Source organism: Sipha flava, unplaced genomic scaffold (genome assembly GCF_003268045.1).
Source record: "Sipha flava isolate LNK unplaced genomic scaffold, YSA_version1 176_pilon_pilon, whole genome shotgun sequence".
NCBI lineage: Eukaryota > Metazoa > Arthropoda > Insecta > Hemiptera > Aphididae > Sipha > Sipha flava.
In genome coordinates, this window is record NW_020272062.1 from 1045647 (window position 1) to 1057652 (window position 12006).

General features: G+C 33.4%; 1 protein-coding gene across 2 annotated transcripts in view; it reads left to right on the forward strand.

Moving 5' to 3' along the window:
* The first annotated feature begins 426 nt into the window (after positions 1 to 426).
* LOC112680358 (polypyrimidine tract-binding protein 2) overlaps positions 427 to 12006 on the forward strand; it is a 122852-nt gene continuing 111272 nt past the window's right edge. Inside the window, exon 1 of one of the 2 annotated variants that reach the window (XM_025550432.1) lies at positions 427 to 900. The gene's annotated coding sequence lies outside the window, so the exon portion shown is untranslated. The remainder of the gene's footprint in view (positions 901 to 12006) is intronic. The other variant, XM_025550434.1, reaches the window with a different exon arrangement.

Sequence of the window (12006 nt, forward strand, 5' to 3'; positions counted from 1 at the left end):
CCCCCCCCCCCCCCCCCCCCCCCCCCCCCCTGCCACCATTAACGCCGTCGTAGTGCACCGGTTTACCGAGCGTCCGTAATGTTTTCATTATTGTTACTCGTTACGACGCGCTGGTTTGCGCTGCGCACGGCCGCCGTCACTGGCTCGCGGCATTCCGCTCTCCCTGTATACAACACGAACGCGCGGGTTCCATTATTATTATTATTATTGTGGCGCACATCTGCCTCACCGGCGGCGGCCGCACAACACGCTCGCACGCACGCACGCACGCACATTGGCGACGGCTGTGGCGTGGCGCGTAAATACGTTTCGAAAGAAAAAAACGCACGCACGCACGTACTATACGTCACACGGTCGCGGTGGTGGGGCCGTTCATAATGGTAGGGTGTGTGCCGCGTACGTGTGCGTGTGTGCGATCCGCTTCGTGTGTCGGCGAGGAGTGTGCTGCGGTGTGCTCTCGCGTCTGAGTGTGACCGTCTCTCGTTGCGTTGTTCGTCGTCGCTGTTGCTGCCGTTGCCGTTGCTGCGCGAGCGTCTCGCGTCCGTCCGTGTGCCGTGTGACCATCAACAACGGTCGCGCGCGTTTTTCTCGTTTCGACCCGTACGCGCGCACGTTTCTTTCCCTCGTTCGTTCTCCCTCTCGCACCCTCTCACTCCTTCCCGCTCAATCTCTCTCTCTCACACACTCTTACTCAATCTTTCGCGCGCGTCTCTCGTCGGTAGCATCCGCGTGTTCGGATCAGTCTTTGCCGAGCTCTACGCGCGTCGTGTCCGTCTCGCCATCGTCTCTGGTCGTCGCGTCATGCCGTAAGACCGTCTCGTCGACTTCCGTTCAAACGCGCCGTTCGAATTCTCATCGTCAACGTCACTGATCGTCGTCCGCGACGACCCACCGGTGTCAGTAAGTAAGTACAAACGCGCCCTTGGCCGCCGGCCGCAGTACAATTATCATACATTTCGATATGCTTACCGTTGATGGATACAGTGTGTACTCGTTCGCCGTTCTGCGCGGCCAATCGCACATACGTACACACGCGCACGTTCTGCCACACGTATGGTGCGCACCCGGACCCTTCACCCTCCCATCACCGGGGTATGTTTTTAGGCGCTGTCCGGTTTCGAATGCGAGGAATGTGCACTCTCGTCGATCACTGGGTAGGAGGGGATCCCGGTGGGACGAGGGTCGGGGCTGAGAAACGCAGTAGTACCGCCGTTGAAGACGTTTTTTACCGACCGGAGACTTAAAGGCGTGCGTCGTCATGATGCAGGTTATGTTGTGCGCAGGATCGCGAAAATCGACACCGGCATTACTCCGAGGACGGTGTGCTGGCCGTGGCGGGTATAATATTCCGATTCGAATTAAACGGTTTCGGGTCCCCCGACCGACAATATCTCACCGTTCATTTGTCGTAATAATAATAAATCCGTTTACCGACCACGCTCAGCTGTAATAATGATCATTGTGTTTCGCTTCCATTCACAGTGCGACAACATCGGACTCTGTCATCTCTTTGTTTTATTTATATTTAAACGAACAATTGTCAGCGAACATAACCATGTGTATAATAGTGTGTTGGTATGTTATAATGCAGTGCGGTGCGTATGTGCGCATACATGCGGTCCACGTAACGCACAATGCGTGATTACGGCCGCACAGAGGAAATAGTATTATACCCACACACTCGTCGTCGCTATACAGAGAGGTTACAGTTTTTTATAGAACGCCGTGTTTCGTGTTTTTACGGAACTGTTATTTATTATTAGAGCAGCGTTTGTGTACATCAGTAAAGGCCCAAAAATAATTAATCCGTGGAGGTTATTTGGAAAAAAAAGACGGTCGCCGTTCGAAACACGATATCTCTTCATTGTGTAATTTGTTATTGTGTCGCGGTTACTGCTGTTGAACACGGCATCGCGTTCTATATATGTATGTATTTTTTGTATTTATCGTAAGGCTTTACCGTGTATACGCGCAAATTACTAACCGCGGTAAAGCCGGATCCATACTTGTTGCCGTCCCGTTGCGATAAAAATACTTTTATCACGATCGTCGCCGTACTATTTACCAATCCATCGATTACTAACCGATTCAGTCGTCAATCGTGAACACGTGCGATATCGTATTTCGCACGTTACCGATTTGGTCTGTAACCAATGTCTATAACGTTGTAATATTACTTCTGGGCCGTGCACCTATATCGCGGTCTCTCGTGTTCGGTGAATTTTTTTTGCCGATTTATCCGTTTTCTTTACCTTACCGCGAACGTACACCGCGCAGCTCGCACTATGCGTCCGCGGAAAATGTCAATTCGACAAAAACGTCGACAATGCGTGTTACGTGTTACGTTTTTTAAGGATTTCGATTAAATATTACTGTGACGCATAAAACGCGCTTACGTTATAAGTTATTAATTCCTTTGGATTTTTACCAACGACGGTTTTCTGTATGGGATATAACACGACCGGACTGGTATTTTAACGGTGTACCCCACCGGTCGCCTTCGTCGTCGGGTGCACGTATATTATTATTATTCACCTATAACATACGGTCTATCTTCGACAGTTGTAATCGTAAACAACCGCCGCCGCTGCCGCCGCCCCGTTTGTCGCACCGGGGAAAAGCGCGTTTTATGCGTTTCAATAAACCACCGCGCTCGGCATTACAACGACCGTTTTCGTTCTGCCAATAGCGCGTATACTATTTCATTCGTTATTGTAGTAATAATAATACGTTACACGTTGTGCACACATTCACTACTACACGGCGACGTCGTCGGCCGTACCTTTCGTCGTGCGCTGTTGAAATCGTCAACATCCAAGTCGCCGTCAACAACCATACCCTTAATTACTGACCTTTTCGTGCGAAACAATACGCACAGAAAATGATATTATATACGTACATACTTACATACACGTATGCGTATATATATATGCACTTGGGCAATTTAACGATCTAACGCATTGTATTTCTCTCTCTCTCTCACACACACACACACACACACACACACACACACACACACACTCGGTTAATTACCTTCGTTTGCGATCATAACATGTATTATGTATGCATCTATGTGTACTACATGTATAGATTTATGTATATAGTGCTAGTAGTTTGCATTTGACGCACTCGCGCGTGTATACACCGCCTCGGATGCATATTATATGTGTACGTTTTTGTATAGTAAAAATGAGTGTTTCACACACGGTTTTCTCGTCCATTTCCTAACTTCATGAGTTTGTTCGTACGTACTCTTTCCTTTTCTCTTCTTTTATTTTTTTATCTTTCTCTAACTCTCTTTCTATCTTTATTTATCTTTCTTTTATTTGTACGTCTGCGACGATGGTGATATATTCCGGGCGATTATGTACGTAATTGTGTCCGCCCTATGTTCTACAAATGCATATTCGGCGGACCGGGAACGTAGATCGTTTACTGGCTGCAGCAGACGTGAAAAATCCTTGTGAAAATCCTACTCGAATAATATTAAAACAGAAGAGAGACTGACAAGCGCTGAAAAACCTTTGAAGGGTTTTTGTTTTTAATCGTTTTGAGCTGTATATTTCTAACAGTATTTTATGCTGTACTTCCCTCGTACAGCGACCGTTTTGAAGGTGATTAGGTTTTTTTGTTTCATTTATGATCCCTCGACCACGACACGGATCGATCTCGATCGCTACATTCTCAGCGCCCACCGCACCCAAAACTCACGTCACGTTGTCTGTTTGAATTCTCATCGTTTCGGTTGAGAGTTTAATACTGTATGTCTGTAAACCATTTATATACATGTATATACGTGTACTTTAAATAATAACACTGTCCGTGGTTTCCATCTTTGGTTCTATTTGCACGATATCACGAAATATAAACGCGAAACGTTTTGATCGTGACCATACGCGTGGTGCGTAGACTGTGATACTGTGGACTGTGGTAGTCAGACGTTTGTAGCAAACAAACAACTATATTACGAGTATTATTTTCGGCTGTATATTTGATTTTATTTTCGATTTTTTACTGACCATATTTAAGTTTTTAATAGTTTCGTATTTTTTTTTTTTTTTTGCTCTTGGGTTCAATGAAAAAAAAAGAATTAAAATAATAGTTTTTTAATCGTGGTTCCTGAACAACAACACAACGGTGGAATAATCTTACGTCGGTATAATTCTAAGTAGGACAACAAAATAACATATAATATTGAAAAAGAAATATTTTATGGAACAATGGGAATATGATGCATTCGCATTTTTATCACCACTAGTGTATCGCATTTCATTTAAATGTCTTAAGAAAACACTAATTTTTCTGTCGTTTCTTATGTTTCATACGTATACTTATATATAAAACGTGTACATATTAACAAACAATTATTTTAATTAGCATAATAGCATATTTTTTTAATATTGTAATTCAAGACGTTATCGATTAACTGGACTAAATTACAATTAATTTAACTTTTCAGTTTAAACGTATACCTTGTATATAATATAGTAAGATATTGTGTTTTTTTCTATAATATGTTTATGATTTTTTGTTTTTTTTTTTTTTGTATAGGTACATGCAATGCGTTATAGAATCATCCCGGAATTACGTAGAGTTAACGACAAATATTACTAGATAATTTCCTTTGAAATTAAGATGGATCTCAGTTGCCAAATTCTATAGGCTACATTCATCACTAACTATTCATTATTCACCAAGTTATAGTCATACCTGTCTGTTCAATTAATTAGTTTATGGGTCACAAGAATTTACTTGGCATCTTATTACTTCCAAGTTAGTGCGGTTTGAAAACCCAAGTAATATTTGAAGGTTTGTTCGTGTCATAGTGACAACTATGCGCGAAATGCGCAGCTATCTATGTTTTTGTCGGTGACGTATTAAATATGATTATTAGATGCAGGTAGGTAATTAGTTGTTGTTGGTGGGCTATCACGGTATATGGGCAACCTAACCTAAATTATTATACCGATCGTTAACATATTTTGTGTTTTTTTTTTATATTTTTAACAATAATGAGAATAAACCATATACGTTTCAACGTGAGTTAATGTTATGTATAAATTAAACATAATTTAATGATATAATTGAAGTCTGTGTTCATTTACATTTTGGTTTCTTATAATGTATATTATCTTTTTCGCTCAAAAATGTATTCACGTTTAATTAATATAGTAAATTTGGATCTAATTGGACGCTTTCTACGTGTTAGTACATAGAGTCCTATTTATTTGTTGTTTTTTCCTCTACCACAATCTTTATATTCTCATTGGGATGGTTGTTTTCATTTTCCACACCAGCTATCGCCTCATATTTGTCTGATAATGTTTTTATGCGAGTTTCTAATCATGAAACAGTTCACAACATTGTCCGGAAACGTTTTCCCGGTGTTCATCGCCCTTTCGTACGCACTCGACCAACCGCCGGTGTACAGAGAAACCAAAATCGATAACCAACTGAAAACCGCAAACCGACTTTAATTAGCGTTATTATTTTGTACACACCAGTTTACCTCGGCCCTTCATGTATCCAGTAGAGCAATGTACATACCCCTTTACATCCTATTACGTGGCAGCCTCCCGTCGTTCTCAATCCCTTCACGCGCGCTCGTCATTCAGATTCTGTACTCAAAGGGTCATTCCTCGCTCACATCGGAATTTGTCTGTGTGTGTTTATGTGTCTATTGTTTTTGTAATTTTAATTTTAAATGTCCGGTTTTAGTATAAAATGTAACATACATGCAATTACTAAACATAATAAACAATAATTATCTATAAATACTATATGCGAGATAATAAAATATTACGATCAGTTTTTAAAAATTGTAGAGTCATGTAATTTTTTATTTGCTCAACTATCTCATTGTTTAATAGTCTATAGGTAGTTGAAGTATCAACATTTTTTCGATTTTATTCATTTTTCATTATAATACTAGTAAATTATATAGGTATTACTTATGGTATTAATTATATTTGCTGTGTTTATATAATTGAATGATTACACTTTAATATATGATAATTTTTTTTTTGCGATATCCTTATATATTTGGTTTTAAAACACGAACCATTCATAGACGCAACTAGGGTAAAAAGTCTGGGGGGGCTACAGCCCTCCCACTAAAACATAAAATAATCTGTAGATTACCTCTACTCTTATATATTATGTCAATATATTTTAGATTCTGAGCCAAGTTGTATTTACCGCAGTACTGTAACATGAGTTATAAAAAATATTTTCATAGTCAACTTTATTATATAATTTTAATATAATAATGGAATTTTTCTGTAATCAGCATTAGAAAATGTGTCCAAAATCTCTAAACAGTCAATATTATTTGATATGCCTCTCTCGCTCTCAGTATTTACTATGGAACAATTTGAAAATTGATCTTGTAGCATTGCAGACCGTAACCATGTTTTGATTTGTCTCATCGCAGAAAATGACTTATCACAAGTTGCACTAATTATTGGCTAAGTAAACACTAAGGAGTTTGTATAAATTTGGAAAAGTACTCTCATTTATGGTACTTGCTATTTGCCTAATATCACTTAATATTTCTTTAGGCCATCAATAATGCATCAGTATCAATTTAAAACAGATTCTTTTACAGTAGTAAAATAACATAAATTAAAGTAAATTGGTAGCCAAAATAATTCATTATTTAGAGATTTCATTAATTGTTGATGTATTATTACTTTATAATGGTTATTGAATAATTTGCTTTCATTATAATTAAATAGAAAAAAATTGTCTACAGAATTAGCAAGTTCTAAGCTTTGATTAGAAAAACAACGAGTAAAATTTTCATTAATAGAATCAAGTACAGCATAATATTTAATTCTCCAAAATTCTACATTTGTAACAGAATTTTTTTTTTTCAGCACCAGTAGTAGAAATCACATAAAAGTATGATAAATGTGTACTTTCAACTCTTTTTGTTTTTGACTCAAGACCTAAAATGAATATAAATTATTTATTACGTTGAAATTGTTTTTATAATGAAGCAATATTTTGAAAATAAAACTGTAGGTCTCTCAAGAGGAATTTGATGATTTTTAGTAAATTCAGCAATTCGATTCTTAATAACCAAAAATTTTTCATAATTTCGATAATCTTTTAGACTTTGAATTACAGAAGTAATTATTTGAGCGGCTTGTCCTATTGTTGTTAGTTTTTCTCGTAAACGATTACTCAGAATGTTTATAACAAGTAAAATTGCATGAAAATAAAGGTGAACAACAAATATTGGTTCCTGAAGTAATGATAAAATTTCCATAAATAATAAATATAAAATATAGTTGTATATAGTAGAAGTTAATTATTAGTTTTAATTTGAAACGACTATATTTGAGCTTTAGCTTGGGCTACATCTCTGTCATTATTATCTTCAATTTCTTGTATAAGAATTTCAATTAAAACAGGTAAATTTTCCATAATTATTTTTCAGTTGTGATAACGACAAGACCAACGTGTGTCACTTATTTGAGTAATACTCTTGTTTTTAATTTGAAGTTTTTTTAAATTTAAATAAGTGTAAAGTGAGTAGTAGGTATTGAAAAATGTACATATACGGCCTCTAAAATATTAATAGACCCTTAGCTTTTTAGAAATGGATTAAAAATATTTCTAAATACAAAATTATATTGAAATTGTATACATAACTGAAAAATATTTGTATTTCATATTTACTTAAACTGATTTGCAGATATCTATTACAACTAAATTTGTTCTGTGAGCCATACAATGAGTGTAGATTGCTTTTCTTGAATTTTTTTCTAAAAACCACTCTTTTCCCGACATCACACTTGCTCCATCATATGATTGACTAATAATGGGAATATTACTTATACCATATTCTAGTTATTGGTACATCTATTGTAGGAGTATTTTCAACCACTAAATTGTGATCAGTGTTTTGTTGAACTCCCTTTTTTAATATTGAATAGGGAAATATTGAAATTATGGAACCATTATATCACAACACGTTTGTCAATTATGTATAAGTACAAAATATTAACAATTTATTTTATTTTGATCGTAGTTTACTAAATGTTAAAATAAGAATTTCGTTTTGCAATCGTGTTTTAGTAGGATCAAGAATTATGCCTATTCTCTTATATGCGTTCCGTTTTTCGTACCAGTATTTTTAAAATAATTTTTTATATATCTTGAGACTTTTATCGGTCTATAGGATTATTATTTTAACAGTTTCGATCCTATCGCTCACAGAAATAAATATATATATGTTTACGGTTGGCGCATTATTTTTTAACGATCTGTTCACCCTCACCCGACGCTGTTGGATCTTAATGTTTAACTCGAGCCAAATACCCATTACGCACACATGGCCTCTTAGACGCGGGTTTCCAGATAAACGGATGTTGACCGCCAGCCAATGCCCCGAATTACGTCATGTAATGTGTAGTGTGTCATTTTAATTAGTTCGAAAATATAATATATTTACTGTAAATTACTTTGTTTTCCAAAATTATGTATACTTACTCGATTTTTGTTGCTGTCGTGTTGTAGCCAGTTTTCACAATTTTACTCATCTCGCCTATAGACGATCTTTGCACGCTTTATCATATCGTTTAGTTAAAGTTACGAGATTTACGCTAGGAAACGTTGATTGAAAATGTATACATTTTACAATACTATTCAAGTGTATTACATAGTGTATCGAGTTGTGTTCTAAAAGACAGTCGCAATCGATGCCAAGTTAGTTTATATTGATCTAAGTTTTGGAATAAATTCATGGCATCGAAAGTGCACATAATTTTAATAAGATGAATGAACATGATCGATATGAGGCTCAGTATGTTTAGCTTATAAACTGCCTTTACTATTATACATATATATATATATATATATATATATATTAAATATTAATCTATGTAAAATTGTTACTAATGATAGGAATAATTATAATTGTAATATAGTAAATGTGAAAAATTATAATATATATATATATATATATAATATTTATATTTAAATACATAAGTATATGGTTTAATATTAATTCAACTTTTTAAACGCGCTATGATAAAATAATTATTTATTTCATTATTACTCAAGGGTTATATTTTGGGTTTTAAATTTATTAAAATTGTGAAAATATTTAATTATGGATTTTTATAAAAAGAGTGTATTTTCATTACTTATGGAGCACTAAAAAGAGTCGATCAACTCTAGGAAAATAACACTAATATTGGGATGCCGAGATTATGTACAAAGAGACAGCGAATAATCAAATTTTACTAACTGTAAGTAGGAAAATTGAAGTGAACCATAAGTAAACCATCAGATGCAATGGAAAGAAAGTATATTCGATTCGAGAAGTAAATACTAATTATATTTTGGTAGATCTTCAATTATGTCTCAATGAAAAACGCATGTATAAAGATAATCAGTTTCTTTAATTTTAATTAAGGTGTCAAATTAAAAAAAAATTTTGATTTGCATATACTTTTTCATGAAATTAAAGATGTACAATTTAGTTACCCAGTTTAAATATGAGGCAAAATAATATACTTCAAGATTATCATAATACTTGATAAAAAAATATTTTATGGAATACTTTTTACTATTCATATCAAGATACACCATACACTATATGTATCATATGATGTTAACGGTTTCATACTGTATGTAACTGACTCGGTAACTGGGTTCATTTATCATAAGTACTCATTTATTCTGTATTTTATATTTACTATAATTCACGTCCAATGGCACGTAATCTTAATGAATTTCTTCTATAAGCATTAAACAACATTATATAACTATTCTTCCATTAGATTTTCTTAACGATTCGTAATTTAGCAGATACTGTTAATATAAAGGCCTGCATTAAGTTAAGCTATGCGAGAAGTTTAAAAGTTTTTTTCATTTTATATTCAGAGCCATCATGTTTTCTGTATGTATGTTTTCGATTTTGAACACTCGTCGTATTCGTTGACTGTGACTAAACAGTAAATAATAAATATACGTCAAATCGAATAAATAATAATTGCTGAAGTGGAATTTCTGGATTTGATCATGTGAATGAAAAACGTAAATGTAAAATTATTTTTAATAAATTTGTTATACTATATCATGTAAATAAATGTTTCTCTGAACTATCGTATAGTATATATTGTTATTTCAAATACGTTTTCTATCATCATAATTCACATTATGTTCAAGGTTCCCACAAATATATATTAATTTCAATATTTTCTAGAATATTAAAGATATTTAAGGTATATTTCTTTTATGTTTTGTATCTTTTCAAAAAAACATATATTTTAATATACATTTAATACATTTTATACAAATTTTGTTTTAGTGATATTAAATATTATGAATTGGTCGTTAATATTTACATGTGAAGTAGAATTCTTAGAATTATGTTGAAAATAGATTTGTAGTATTTTGTTCTACCACGTATCCTACATATTTGTTTTGTGTGTGTATTTTTGCGATTTTTGTATTTTATGTTTAGTTTTAAGCATTATGTATAAGTATTCATTCATGTTTACATAGAATAATTATCATAATTTATTAGCAGATTTCTAAAAAATAAATTATAACAAAATGATAAAACGAAAAGTATTAGTAATTTCATTTTAATTTTGCTTTAAGACAATGTTTAGGTTTTTAATTTTTGTTTATTAAAACACAGAAACATACTTGGTGATTAATAAGATGGGTTGGGTAGAAAATTATAGTTACCTAAATGTCATTTTCCATTTAAAAAATACACTCATAGTAGTAATTTATTTTCCATAAATTTTACCTCATTCTATAATTTTCTTTCACCAAATAACTTCAATTCCATTTTTTTGAGTAAAGGAGTAGATGCCTGCTTTTCAGCCTTATATTTTTAAAAATATAAAAAAATATTTACTCTATCTACTTGTAAAGTTATAATTTGTTGTCTGATCAGCGATGAACTCACTATTAAATAGTAATTAATCTTTTATATTTTACATTTGAAAAATATGAGTATTTCAAATTTTACATTTAGAGATTTGTCAAGTTACTAAGTCCTTAATATGAGAATAATATTTTCAGAATATAATATAATGATTATAATTTTTATGTAACATGACAAAATTATAATTGTAACAAAACCTATTTGTTTATGTATATGATTGAATTTTTACTCGTTCTTAATAGAATTTAACAAAATTTTTAGTTTCATTGTTTTTTCTTAATAATAACATAAGTAAATGAAACTAACTATAAATAATGAATATGTAAGATATTATGTTTAGGCGTTTAGAAATCCTTGAAAACTATTTGAAATAGTGACAGTCGCTTTAATAGTTAATTAAAAACAATTCTCGTGTAAAATGTATGTATTGTATAAACAAAAAAGTTATTTATTTTAAAAAACAATCAGAAATTCGAGAATTGTGAAGAGTTTTACACTGAAAATTGTGAAAATGTACTTTGGATGGTCGTCATTTGTTTTTTTGTTTATATTGAATTTGTATATTTTCAACTTTCGTTTTGCAAAAACACTTCAGCAAAGGATGTTGAATTCAATTATGATAAAACACCTCAGTAAGAAAAAAAAAAACGATAATAGTATTGTAAAAAGGCGAGTATGCCATAAGAATGATAATAATGAGATGATAAGACAGCAATTTATACTCGTTCGTTCGTATTTATTTTTGTATCTGTCGAAAAATGTAATTGATTTATTTAAATAATTATACTTATGCCCGGTACTTAATAGCTAAACTAGTGCTCGATACTGATCGGGCTAGGTCAGGTTGGTTTGGCCCGTATAGATCTCTAATTCGTACTTATGCATTTATATGTGAATATTTTATTTTTAAACACTTATATAACATATACTATTATGATATTAAATTAACTTTGGAAAATACAACAAAACCTTTTAAAGTTCCATCATGCAGATAAATCATATAATCTAAGCATTGTTACTGAATATCTAATATTTACAATGTTAGGCCTGTTCATTTGGAACTTATTGATTTTTATTATTATTTTCAATCT